Source organism: Triticum dicoccoides, chromosome 2A (genome assembly GCF_002162155.2).
Source record: "Triticum dicoccoides isolate Atlit2015 ecotype Zavitan chromosome 2A, WEW_v2.0, whole genome shotgun sequence".
In the NCBI taxonomy this organism is placed as follows: Eukaryota; Viridiplantae; Streptophyta; class Magnoliopsida; order Poales; family Poaceae; genus Triticum; species Triticum dicoccoides.
The window spans coordinates 218,455,769-218,467,252 of NC_041382.1; positions in this window are offsets into that span (position 1 = coordinate 218,455,769).

Genomic DNA, 11,484 nt, shown 5'->3' on the forward strand with positions numbered 1-11,484 from the left:
ACCTCCATATATGAGAAACATATCCTTAGTCCTTTTCAGGTATTTCAGGATGTTCTTGACCGCTGCCCAGTGATCCACTCCTGGATTACTTTGGTACCTCCCTGCTAGACTTATAGCAAGGCACACATCAGGTCTGGTACACAGCATTGCATACATGATAGAGCCTATGGCTGAAGCATAGGGAACATCTTTCATCTTCTCTCTATCATCTGCATTGGTCGGGCATTGAGTCTTACTCAACTTCACACCTTGTAACACAGGCAAGAACCCTTTCTTTGCTTGATCCATTTTGAACTTCTTCAAAACTTTGTCAAGGTATGTGCTTTGTGAAAGTCCAATTAAGCGTCTTGATCTATCTCTATAGATCTTAATGCCTAATATGTTAGCAGCTTCACCGAGGTCCTTCATTGAAAAACTCTTATTCAAGTATCCCTTTATGCTATCCAGAAATTCTATATCATTTCCAATTAGTAATATGTCATCCACATATAATATCAGAAATGCTACAGAGCTCCCACTCACTTTCTTGTAAATACAGGCTTCTCCAAAAGTCTGTATAAAACCAAATGCTTTGATCACACTATCAAAGCGTTTATTCCAACTCCGAGAGGCTTGCACTAGTCCATAAATGGATCGCTGGAGCTTGCACACTTTGTTAGCTCCCTCTAGATCGACAAAACCTTCTGGTTGCATCATATACAACTCTTCTTCCAGAAATCCATTCAGGAATGCAGTTTTGACATCCATCTGCCAAATTTCATAATCATAAAATGCGGCAATTGCTAACATGATTCGGACAGACTTAAGCATCGCTACGGGTGAGAAGGTCTCATCGTAGTCAATCCCTTGAACTTGCCGAAAACCTTTTGCGACAAGTCGAGCTTTGTAGACAGTAATATTACCGTCAGCGTCAGTCTTCTTCTTGAAGATCCATTTATTCTCAATTGCTTGCCGATCATCGGGCAAGTCAACCAAAGTCCATACTTTGTTCTCATACATGGATCCCATCTCAGATTTCATGGCTTCAAGCCATTTTGCGGAATCTGGGCTCACCATCGCTTCTTCATAGTTCGTAGGTTCATCATGATCTAGTAGCATGACTTCCAGAACAGGATTACCGTACCACTCTGGCGCGGATCTCACTCTGGTTGATCTACGAGGTTCAGTAGTATCTTGTTCTGAAGTTTCATGATCATCATCATTAGCTTCCTCACTAACCAGTGTAGGTGTCACAGAAACAGTTTTCTGTGATGCACTACTTTCCAATAAGGGAGCAGGTACAGTTACCTCGTCAAGTTCTACTTTCCTCCCACTCACTTCTTTTGAGAGAAACTCCTTCTCTAGAAAGTTTCCGAACTTAGCAACAAATGTCTTGCCTTCGGATCTGTGATAGAAGGTGTATCCAATAGTTTCCTTTGGATATCCTATGAAGACACATTTCTCCGATTTGGGTTCGAGCTTATCAGGTTGAGGCTTTTTCACATAAGCATCGCAGCCCCAAACTTTCAGAAACGACAACTTTGGTTTCTTGCCAAACCACAGTTCATAAGGCGTCGTCTCAACGGATTTTGATGGTGCCCTATTTAACGTGAATGCAGCCGTCTCTAGAGCGTATCCCCAAAACGATAGCGGTAAATCAGTAAGAGACATCATAGATCGCACCATATCTAGTAAAGTATGATTACGATGTTCGGACACACCATTACGCTGTGGTGTTCCGGATGGCGTGAATTGCGAAACTATTCCACAATTTTTCAAATGTACACCAAACTCGTAACTCAAATATTCTCCTCCACGATCAGATCATAGGAATTTTATTTTCTTGTTACGATGATTTTCTACTTCACTCTGAAATTCTTTGAACTTTTCAAATGTTTCATACTTGTGTTTCATTAAGTAGATATACCCATATCTGCTTAAGTCATCTGTGAAGGTGAGAAAATAACGATATCCGCCACGAGCCTCAATATTCATCGGACCACATACATCTGTATGTATGATTTCCAACAAATCTGTTGCTCTCTCCATAGTAACGGAGAACGGTGTTTTAGTCATCTTGCCCATGAGGCACGGTTCGCAAGTACCAAGTGATTCATAATCAAGTGGTTCCAAAAGTCCATCAGTATGGAGTTTCTTCATGCGCTTTACACCGATATGACCTAAACGGCAGTGCCACAAATAAGTTGCACTATCATTATTAACTCTGCATCTTTTGGCTTCAACACTATGAATATGTGTGTCACTACTATCGAGATTCATCAAAATAGACCACTCTTTAAGGGTGCATGACCATAAAAGATATTACTCATATAAATAGAACAACCATTATTCTCAGATTTAAATGAATAACCGTCTCGCATAAAACAAGATCCAGATATAATGTTCATGCTTAACGCTGGCACCAAATAACAATTATTTAGGTCTAATATTAATCCCGAAGGTAGATGTAGAGGTAGCGTGCCGACTGCGATCACATCGACTTTGGAACCGTTTCCCACGCGCATTGTCACCTCGTCCTTAGCCAATCTTCGCTTAATACGTAGTCCCTGTTTCGAGTTGCAAATATTAGCAACAGAACCTGTATCAAATACCCAGGTGCTACTGCGAGCATTAGTAAGGTACACATCAATAACATGTATATCACATATACCTTTGTTCACCTTGCCATCCTTCTTATCCGCCAAATACTTGGGGCGGTTCCGCTTCCAGTGACCAGTCTGCTTGCAGTAGAAGCACTCAGTTTCAGGCTTAGGTCCAAGTTTGGGTTTCTTCTCTTGAGTAGCAACTTGCTTGTCGTTCTTTTTGAAGTTCCCCTTCTTCTTCCCTTTGCCCTTTTTCTTGAAACTAGTGGTCTTGTTGACCATCAACACTTGATGCTCCTTCTTGATTTCTACCTCCACAGCTTTCAGCATTGCGAAGAGTTTGGGAATAGTCTTATTCATCCCTTGCATATTATAGTTCATCACGAAGCTCTTGTAGCTTGGTGGCAGTGATTGGAGAATTCTGTCGATGACGCAATCATCTGGAAGATTAACTCCCAATTGAATCAAGTGATTATTATACCCAGACATTTTGAGTATATGCTCACTGACAGAACTGTTCTCCTCCATCTTGCAGCTATAGAACTTATTGGAGACTTCATATCTCTCAATCCGGGCATTTGCTTGAAATATTAACTTCAACTCCTGGAACATCTCATATGCTCCATGACATTCAAAACGTCGTTGAAGTCCCGATTCTAAGCCGTAAAGCATGGCACACTAAACTATCGAGTAGTCATCAGCTTTGCTCTGCCAGACGTTCATAACATCTGGTGTTGCTCCAGCAGCAGGTCTGGCACCTAGCGGTGCTTGTAGGACGTAATTCTTCTGTGCAGCAATGAGGATAATCCTCAAGTTACGGACCCAGTCCGTGTAATTGCTACCATCATCTTTCAACTTTGCTTTCTCAAGAAACGCATTAAAATTCAATGGAACAACAGCACAAGCCATCTATCTACAATCAAGCATAAACAAGCAAGATACTATCAGGTACCAAGTTTCATGATAAATTTAGGTTCAATTAATTTACTTAAAGAACTCCCACTTAGATAGACATCCCTCTAATCCTCTAAGTGATTACATGACCCAAATCAACTAAACCATGTCCGATCATCACGTGAGATGGAGTAGTTTCTTTGGTGAACATCACTGTGTTGATCATATCTACTATATGATTCACGCTCGACCTTTCGGTCTCCGTGTTCCGAGGCCATATGTATATGCTTGGCTCGTCAAGTATACCCTTTGTATTCCGCGTGTGCAACTGTTTTGCACCCGTTGTATTTGAACATAGAGCCTATCACACCCGATCATCACGTGGTGTCTCAGCACGAAGAACTTTCGCAATGGTGCATACTCAGGGAGAACACTTCTTGATAATTAGTGAGAGATCATCTTATAATGCTACCGTTAATCAAAGCAAGATAAGATGCATAAAAGATAAACATCACATGCAATCAATATAAGTGATATGATATGGCCACCATCATCTTGTGCTTGTGATCTCCATCGAAGCACCGTCGTGATCACCATCGTCACCGGCGCGACACCTTGATCTCCATCATAGCGTCGTTGTCATCACACCAATCTTATGCTTCCACGACTATCGCTACCGTTTAGTGATAAAGTAAAGCATTACAGCGCGATTGCATTGCATACAATAAAGCGACAACCATATGGCTCCTGCCAGTTGCCGATAACTCGGTTACACAACATGATCATCTCATACAATAAAATTTAGCATCATGTCTTGACCATATCACATCACAACATGCCCTGCAAAAACAAGTTAGTCGTCCTCTACTTTGTTGTTGCAAGTTTTACGTGGCTGCTACGGGCTTAAGCAAGAACCAATCTTACCTACGCATCAAAACCACAACGATAGTTTGTCAAGTTGGTGCTGTTTTAACCTTCGCAAGGACCGGGCGTAGCCACACTCGGTTCAACTAAAGTTGGAGAAACTGTCACCCGCAAGCCACCTATGTGCAAAGCACGTCGGGAGAACCGGTCTTGCGTAAGCGTACGCGTAATGTCGGTCCGGGCCGCTTCGTCCAACAATACCGCCGAACCAAAGTATGACATGCTGGTAAGCAGTATGACTTATATCGCCCACAACTCACTTGTGTTCTACTCGTGCATATAACATCAACATATAAAACCTAGGCTCGGATGCCACTGTTGGGGAACGTAGTAATTTCAAAAAAATTCCTACGCACACGCAAGATCATGGTGATGCATAGCAACAAGAGGGGAGAGTGTGCTCTACGTACCCTTGTAGATCAACAACGGAAGCGTTTGGTTGATGTAGTCGTACGTCTCCACGGCCCGACCGATCAAGCACCGAAACTACGGCACCTCCGAGTTCTAGTACATGTTCAGCTCGATGACGATCCCCGGGCTCCGATCTAGCAAAGTGTCGGGGAGGAGTTCCGTCAGCACGACGGCGTGGTGACGATCTTGATGGTCTACCGTCGCAGGGCTTCGCCTAAGCACCGCTATAATATGACCGAGGTGGAATATGGTGGAGGGGGGCACCGCACACGGCTAAGGAATGATCACGAAGATCAACTTGTGTGTCTAGGGGTCCCCCCTGCCCCCGTATATAAAGGAGCAAGGGGAGGAGGCCGGCCGGCCCCTATAGGCGCGCCAGGAGGAGTCCTCCTCCTAGTAGGAGTAGGACTCCTACTAGGAGGGGGAAAGAAGTGGGGAGGGAGAGGGAAAGGGGGGCGCCGCCCCCCTCTCCTAGTCCAATTCGGACCAGGGGGAGGAGGCGCGCGGCCCACCTCTGGCAGCCCCCCTCTCTCTCCACTAAGGCCCATATGGCCCATTACTTCTCCCGGGGGGGGGGGGTTCCGGTAACCCTCTGGCTCTTCGGTTTTCTCCGAAATCACCCGGAACACTTCCGGTGTCCGAATATAGCCGTCCAATATATCAATCTTTATGTCTCGACCATTTCGAGACTCCTCGTCATGTCGGTGATCACATCCGGGACTCCGAACTAACTTCGGTACATCAAAACTCATAAACTCATAATATAACTGTCATCGAAACCTTAAGCGTGCGGACCCTACGGGTTCGAGAACAGTTTAGACATGACCGAGACATGTCTCCGGTCAATAACCAATAGCAGAACCTAGATGCTCATATTGGCTCCTACATATTCTACGAAGATCTTTATCGGTCAGACCGCATAACAACATACGTTGTTCCCTTTGTCATCGGTATGTTACTTGCCCGAGATTCGATCGTCGGTATCTCAATACCTAGTTCAATCTCGTTACCGGCAAGTCTCTTTACTCGTTTCGTAATACATCATCTCGCAGCTAACTCATTAGTTGCAATGCTTGCAAGGCTTATGTGATGTGCATTACCGAGAGGGCCCAGAGATACCTCTCCGACAATCGGAGTGACAAATCCTAATCTCGAAATATGCCAACCCAACATGTACCTTTGGAGACACATGTAGAGAACCTTTATAATCACCCATTTACGTTGTGACGTTTGGTAGCACACAAAGTGTTCCTCCGGCAAACGGGAGTTGCATAATCTCATAGTCATAGGAACATGTATAAGTCATGAAGAAAGCAATAGCAACATACTAAACGATCGGGTGCTAAGCTAATGGAATGGGTCATGTCAATCAGATCATTCACCTAATGATGTGATCTCGTTAATCAAATAACAACTCCTTGTTCATGGTTAGGAAACATAACCATCTTTGATTAATGAGCTAGTCAAGTAGAGGCATACTAGTGACACTCTGTTTGTCTATGTATTCACACATGTATTATGTTTCCGGTTAATACAATTCTAGCATGAATAATAAACATTTATCATGATATAAGGAAATAAATAATAACTTTATTATTGCCTCTAGGGCATATTTCCTTCACATCCAACACTCATTGCTTGTGCGTCAACCTTTTTTTAGGAAAGCCTCAAATATGTGGAAAACAGCATACAACCCATTTGCTAATTCTTAAGGTTTTTTTGGAGCCCATATTCTTTTTGTTAGCATTACAGCCCATATTGTGGCCACGGTTAAAAAATTATACGAAATTTTGCATATTTCGGTGCGGTCCGAACTGTTTTTAATCCCGAAATTTTGACTCACATTCAAACTGATTTAAAAAATAAATGTATATCAATATAAAATCCAACAAATTCTCCACGCATAAAAATTAATGTAATTTAAAATCTCGAAATGAAAAAAAGATATTTGAGACTAATTGCCGGTTTGATGTGTTTTAAAAATGTACAACCCATTTCTCCTTACTGATGGGCCATTTTCTCGGCCAGCCGAATGAAATCTCTCCTCGTCTTGAAAGATTTGCAGCCCAACATGCCTGACAAAGCGACTTACTTGGCAAATCATTAAAAAACTGGGTTGTGGCCATGGACCCAGCTGTCAGTCCATTTGTTTTTAGTCCATTTGGTGGGCTGGGTGAAACAATGATGTAGCATCTATGCAGCCCATTTAAATCCCATTCGCATTTTTCTCAAAAGCCGCGGACTTGCTGGGCTGGGTGAAAATATCATGTTGGGCTAGACGGAGAAATGTTATAAAAACATAAACACATGATTGCATGTCAGTAAAATCTTTGCAAGCTTATGTACGCAATCACTAGGAGTTAACTTGCCAAGTTATATATAAAGAATTATTATTATTATTTTGTAAGAACTTTCAACTTACGAAATAAAATATCATTTTTAATTTGATGAGTTAATAGTACGTGGGGTATTATTATTTTTTAGGCTAGACGTGGGACAGTTGAGTTGGTTCTAGGGGAAAGTACCGGGAGAAAACTCAGTTTACATTAAAAAAGAAAGTGGGAGAAAATTCAGAGACCTGCTGAGTCCACCTGAGGAGGCGAATATGTTGGGAGGAAGGAGATTCAAAGCACAACAGCCGAGTGAAATAGTTTTTTTACGGACAAGTGAACTAGTTTACGTACATAAGCAAATTGCCACTAAAAAAAGCAATCAGGTTAATGGGTTCTTAAAAGAAATATTTCGGACAAAACAGATAATTACGACACATAGGCTAATGCATGAAACACTCACATGATAAAGGTGCTTATAAACAGATAAAGTACAACATCTAGACCTTCCTGGCACGCTTGATCATGATGTTGCGGCTGTCCGTGTACTCGTCGGTTACGGGAAGCAGACACGCCCTCATGTCCAAGATCTGCATGTACATGTCGTAGCATGTGTATGCGCCCTTGGCCACGTAGGTTATGTAGGCTAGATTCAGAGGTACCTCCCACGTGTTCAGGTCATCTTCTTTCATGTTGGCGTATCAGGGGTCGATGATGGTCTCAGCGAGGTCAACCACGGAGTCCTTCTCCTGCCCGTTGCTGATAATCTTGTATTGCTTCTGGATGTTGACAAGCTTGTTGCACCAGATGGCCAAATCGTCGCGTTCTTCCTTCTCTCCACCGTAGCGAAGGTGCAGTCGGTGTTGCCGATGAAACGTGTGAATGCTCCAGAACCTGGTGCAGCCATAGGACTGAGGCGAGGCAGAGCTTCAGCATAGGACTGAATGGCGAACTCAAAGGGGAACTCCTTGCTGAAGTCCATATCCAGCAGGCTCACCCCTCGGATCGCCATTGGAGTCTCTTCGAGTGAACAAGTGTGTAGGCGGCAGCAGCAGTTCCTTTTTCAGCTCTTGGGGAACTGGATTCAACAGTAAGCTGAGTGTGTACAGGCGACAACAGTTACTACCCCTCCCTCATCCGCTGCACGCCCGATAGAAGATGCACCCTCGGCCACACGTCAGTTCACAAGCAGGTCTGTATTGGTACTGTAATAACAGGAGTTAGTGGTCACTTTACTTAAATTTAATTAGCTTTAATAGAAATTTGTACTTAAAACAAGCAATGCATTTGCTCGTTCTATCAGTGCCACAGGATCAACATGCACAACAATTAGAATTATTATTCTTAGGACGCACACGATCATCACATTTGTCGCACTTTCACAAAAGATAATACTACCGAGTTTGAACTGTTTGTTATGGTTGTTGTCCTCTGCATCATCATGTCGTGTTTCCCAGCTTGCAAGATTCATAACCAACAAATAAGATCCAAATAATAAGTACAACAAAGATGCCTACACATCTCATTGATCCCCAGCTTGCAAGATTCAGAACCAACAAATAAGATCCAAATAATAAGTACACCAAAGATGCCTACACATCTCACTGATTCCCAGCTTGCAAGATTCAGAACCAACCCATTATAGCCTTTTGATAAAGTGAATATCGGGATTAAATCCATCTTGGCTAGCCATGTCATACAATCGAAGAACTTGGCGAATGGTCTTGACCGTCACAACATCTGTAGTTGAGTACTCCTGTTTGCACAACACAAACAAGGAGACAGGAGAGCATGACTTCGCTTTAATAGCGGCCTCCTTGAACTCAACCTCCAGCTCTACTTGGATGAGGTCTGCCTGGAGTTCCATGATTCAATTCATGCGCCTTTTTCTGCAGTTCACATGAAATGAAGCAAAGATTGCATCATTCAGCTAGCAAGAAGTACTTGCTCTTGTGAGCTAGCATGTTCTTCTTTATTAGTTGCACTAAAATTGAGGAACATTAAGGTTGGTTGTCCGGCTCATGTAAGGTGCAACTATAATTTTCTTATCCTTTTGTGCAGTTCCACTAAAATAAAGTGCCATTGTGGTGATAGTGATGGCTCTATCTTGCAAAGTCTAATAAAATGTTGCACGAGATTACCAGCAGAACTTGACGGAGATTTTGGAAACTCCAATCACCATTTTTTGCAGTTCCACCAAAATTGAGAGATGTTGCCCATGTGACATTTTAGTTGAACTGCACAAGACACTCATTCCAAAAAACGTGTTTTTTGCAGTTCACCAAAAGGTCACAATAGCAACAAGGTGAAATGGATATCCCTATCTACACAAAAAGATAGAAAGTAAACAGTTGCTGGTCAATAAGAATATACGAAACATATACAAAATGAAAAGAAGCATCTTAATTATGTTCATGGCAATCACGCAAGGACAATAGAAATTTTAAAATGTCAGCGATGCTTCATGTTACCAGAAGCATTACGATCAACAATGAGATTCCTCAAATATGGGATTACTTTAATGGTGGCATTGCTTGTTTACCAGACACAGTAAATCAACAGCAGCTAAAGAGTTGGTTTAAGGGCATGGGACCGTGGGGACACCAGGACACTCAGCAGCGTAAAGGAGCAACTTACTTATCATACTGGGGAAAACAGCAGGAGTGCCATTGTACTATGTGAGGGCAGCAAATCTAGTCCCGGAGACCTTTTACTATGTGAGGGCATCATATCTAATCCTGGAGACCTTTTACTATGTGAGGGCAGCAAATCTAATCTTGAGACCTTTTACTATGTGAGGGCAGCAAATCTAATCCTGGAGACCTTTTACTATGTGATGGCAGCAAATCTAATCCTGGACATACTCTGTTGACTTTTCCACCAGCCGCCACTATCTATCCTTTTTTCAATCAATAATAAATCTGTTCCTTATCCAGTTTGTACCGCGTTTTCCCATTATTTCCCTTTTCAACCAAGAGACTGGTTGGGTATCCGGTCTCTACTACTTTCACCATATTATTTCCTATTTGAATCAAGTCCTAGATTCATTCTACAACTTTCCCCCTTTCTTCGTTGTTTGAACAAAGCCCTAGATTCGAATGCATGAAGTAGCTTTACCTCTAATAATACTAAAAATTTAGGTGGCTTTGGAAGAGCTGATGGGAGTAGAAAAAGATGCACATGCAGACACGTGGGGAGCTGGGGCTGTAGAGCAAGGCCGCTTTCGAAGAACTTATACCTGAGGGTCGCCAGGATGTCGGCGGCGGCAGGTCGGATCTGCGGAAAATACGACAGGGAGGAAGAAGGGTCGGAGGACCTCCCGAGCCGGCCATGTGTCGGAGAGAATGACACGGGCAGAGGATCGGGCCCCTCCGGCAGCTGTGGGTTTCCTCCCTCGGCGGCGATGACCGCGTGAATGATGCACCTTTTAGTTCTCTACACACACAGGCCGAAGGGATCCAACCGGATCTGTGACCAGCGATGAGCAGAGATAAAATGTCGCTACCGCTGTCTTGTTTATATCTGGAGAGGATGAGAGAATGAAGAGAGCAACCCTAGTAAAGCAAGCGCTCAGGCCCCTGCGTCCATATATAGTGGAGTGATTATCTTTTTTCTCTCCACAACAAGTATTTCAATTTGTGTACGTGGCATTAAAGAAAAGAAACTCTCTATTTAAGGTGACTACTGTACGACTCCTACTTACTACTAGTAGTACTACAGTATTGTTCACTTGTGTTCCCCGCTCCTCCATTCATTGAACAAACCACGGGTGAATAAACATACAGTAAGTACTGTATTTATATAGAACGAACAAGGTCGAACTGTTTTCGCGTAGTTAAAAGTTGAGGGCGGGGCTTTTCCTGGGCAGTACGCGCGACAGTTTTCGGGTAGGGCCAGAAGACTATTTTATTTTAAGAAAAAAACTTCGGGACGGCCACATAGCATGGAGCCGACCCCAACGATTTTAAGCTTACAGGCATGGTACACGCTATCTTAGACTACTATACACATGAAACTGCCACACGAGCGTCCGGGCTGCGCTTGGCTCTTCGCCTCTTCGGGAAGTCGAACAATGATGGAATACTACTGCACTGGAGGAGTACTACAGTACGCTTCTGGCCATCTGACACCGATTGAACTGCTGCATGTCCACCGCGTGCGGGAGGGAGAGCGTGTAGAGAAAGCTTCTCCTAGTCTTGCCAGCCACCACGCTCATGGGTGAGGGAGGGACGCTCCTGCCTTTGCATGTATGACAGGTGGGCCCTACGGGTGTGTGGCCAACCTGTCATACAGCCAAAGGCATGTGCAGTTAAGTCCGTGAGGGAGAGGATAATCAAACTTCT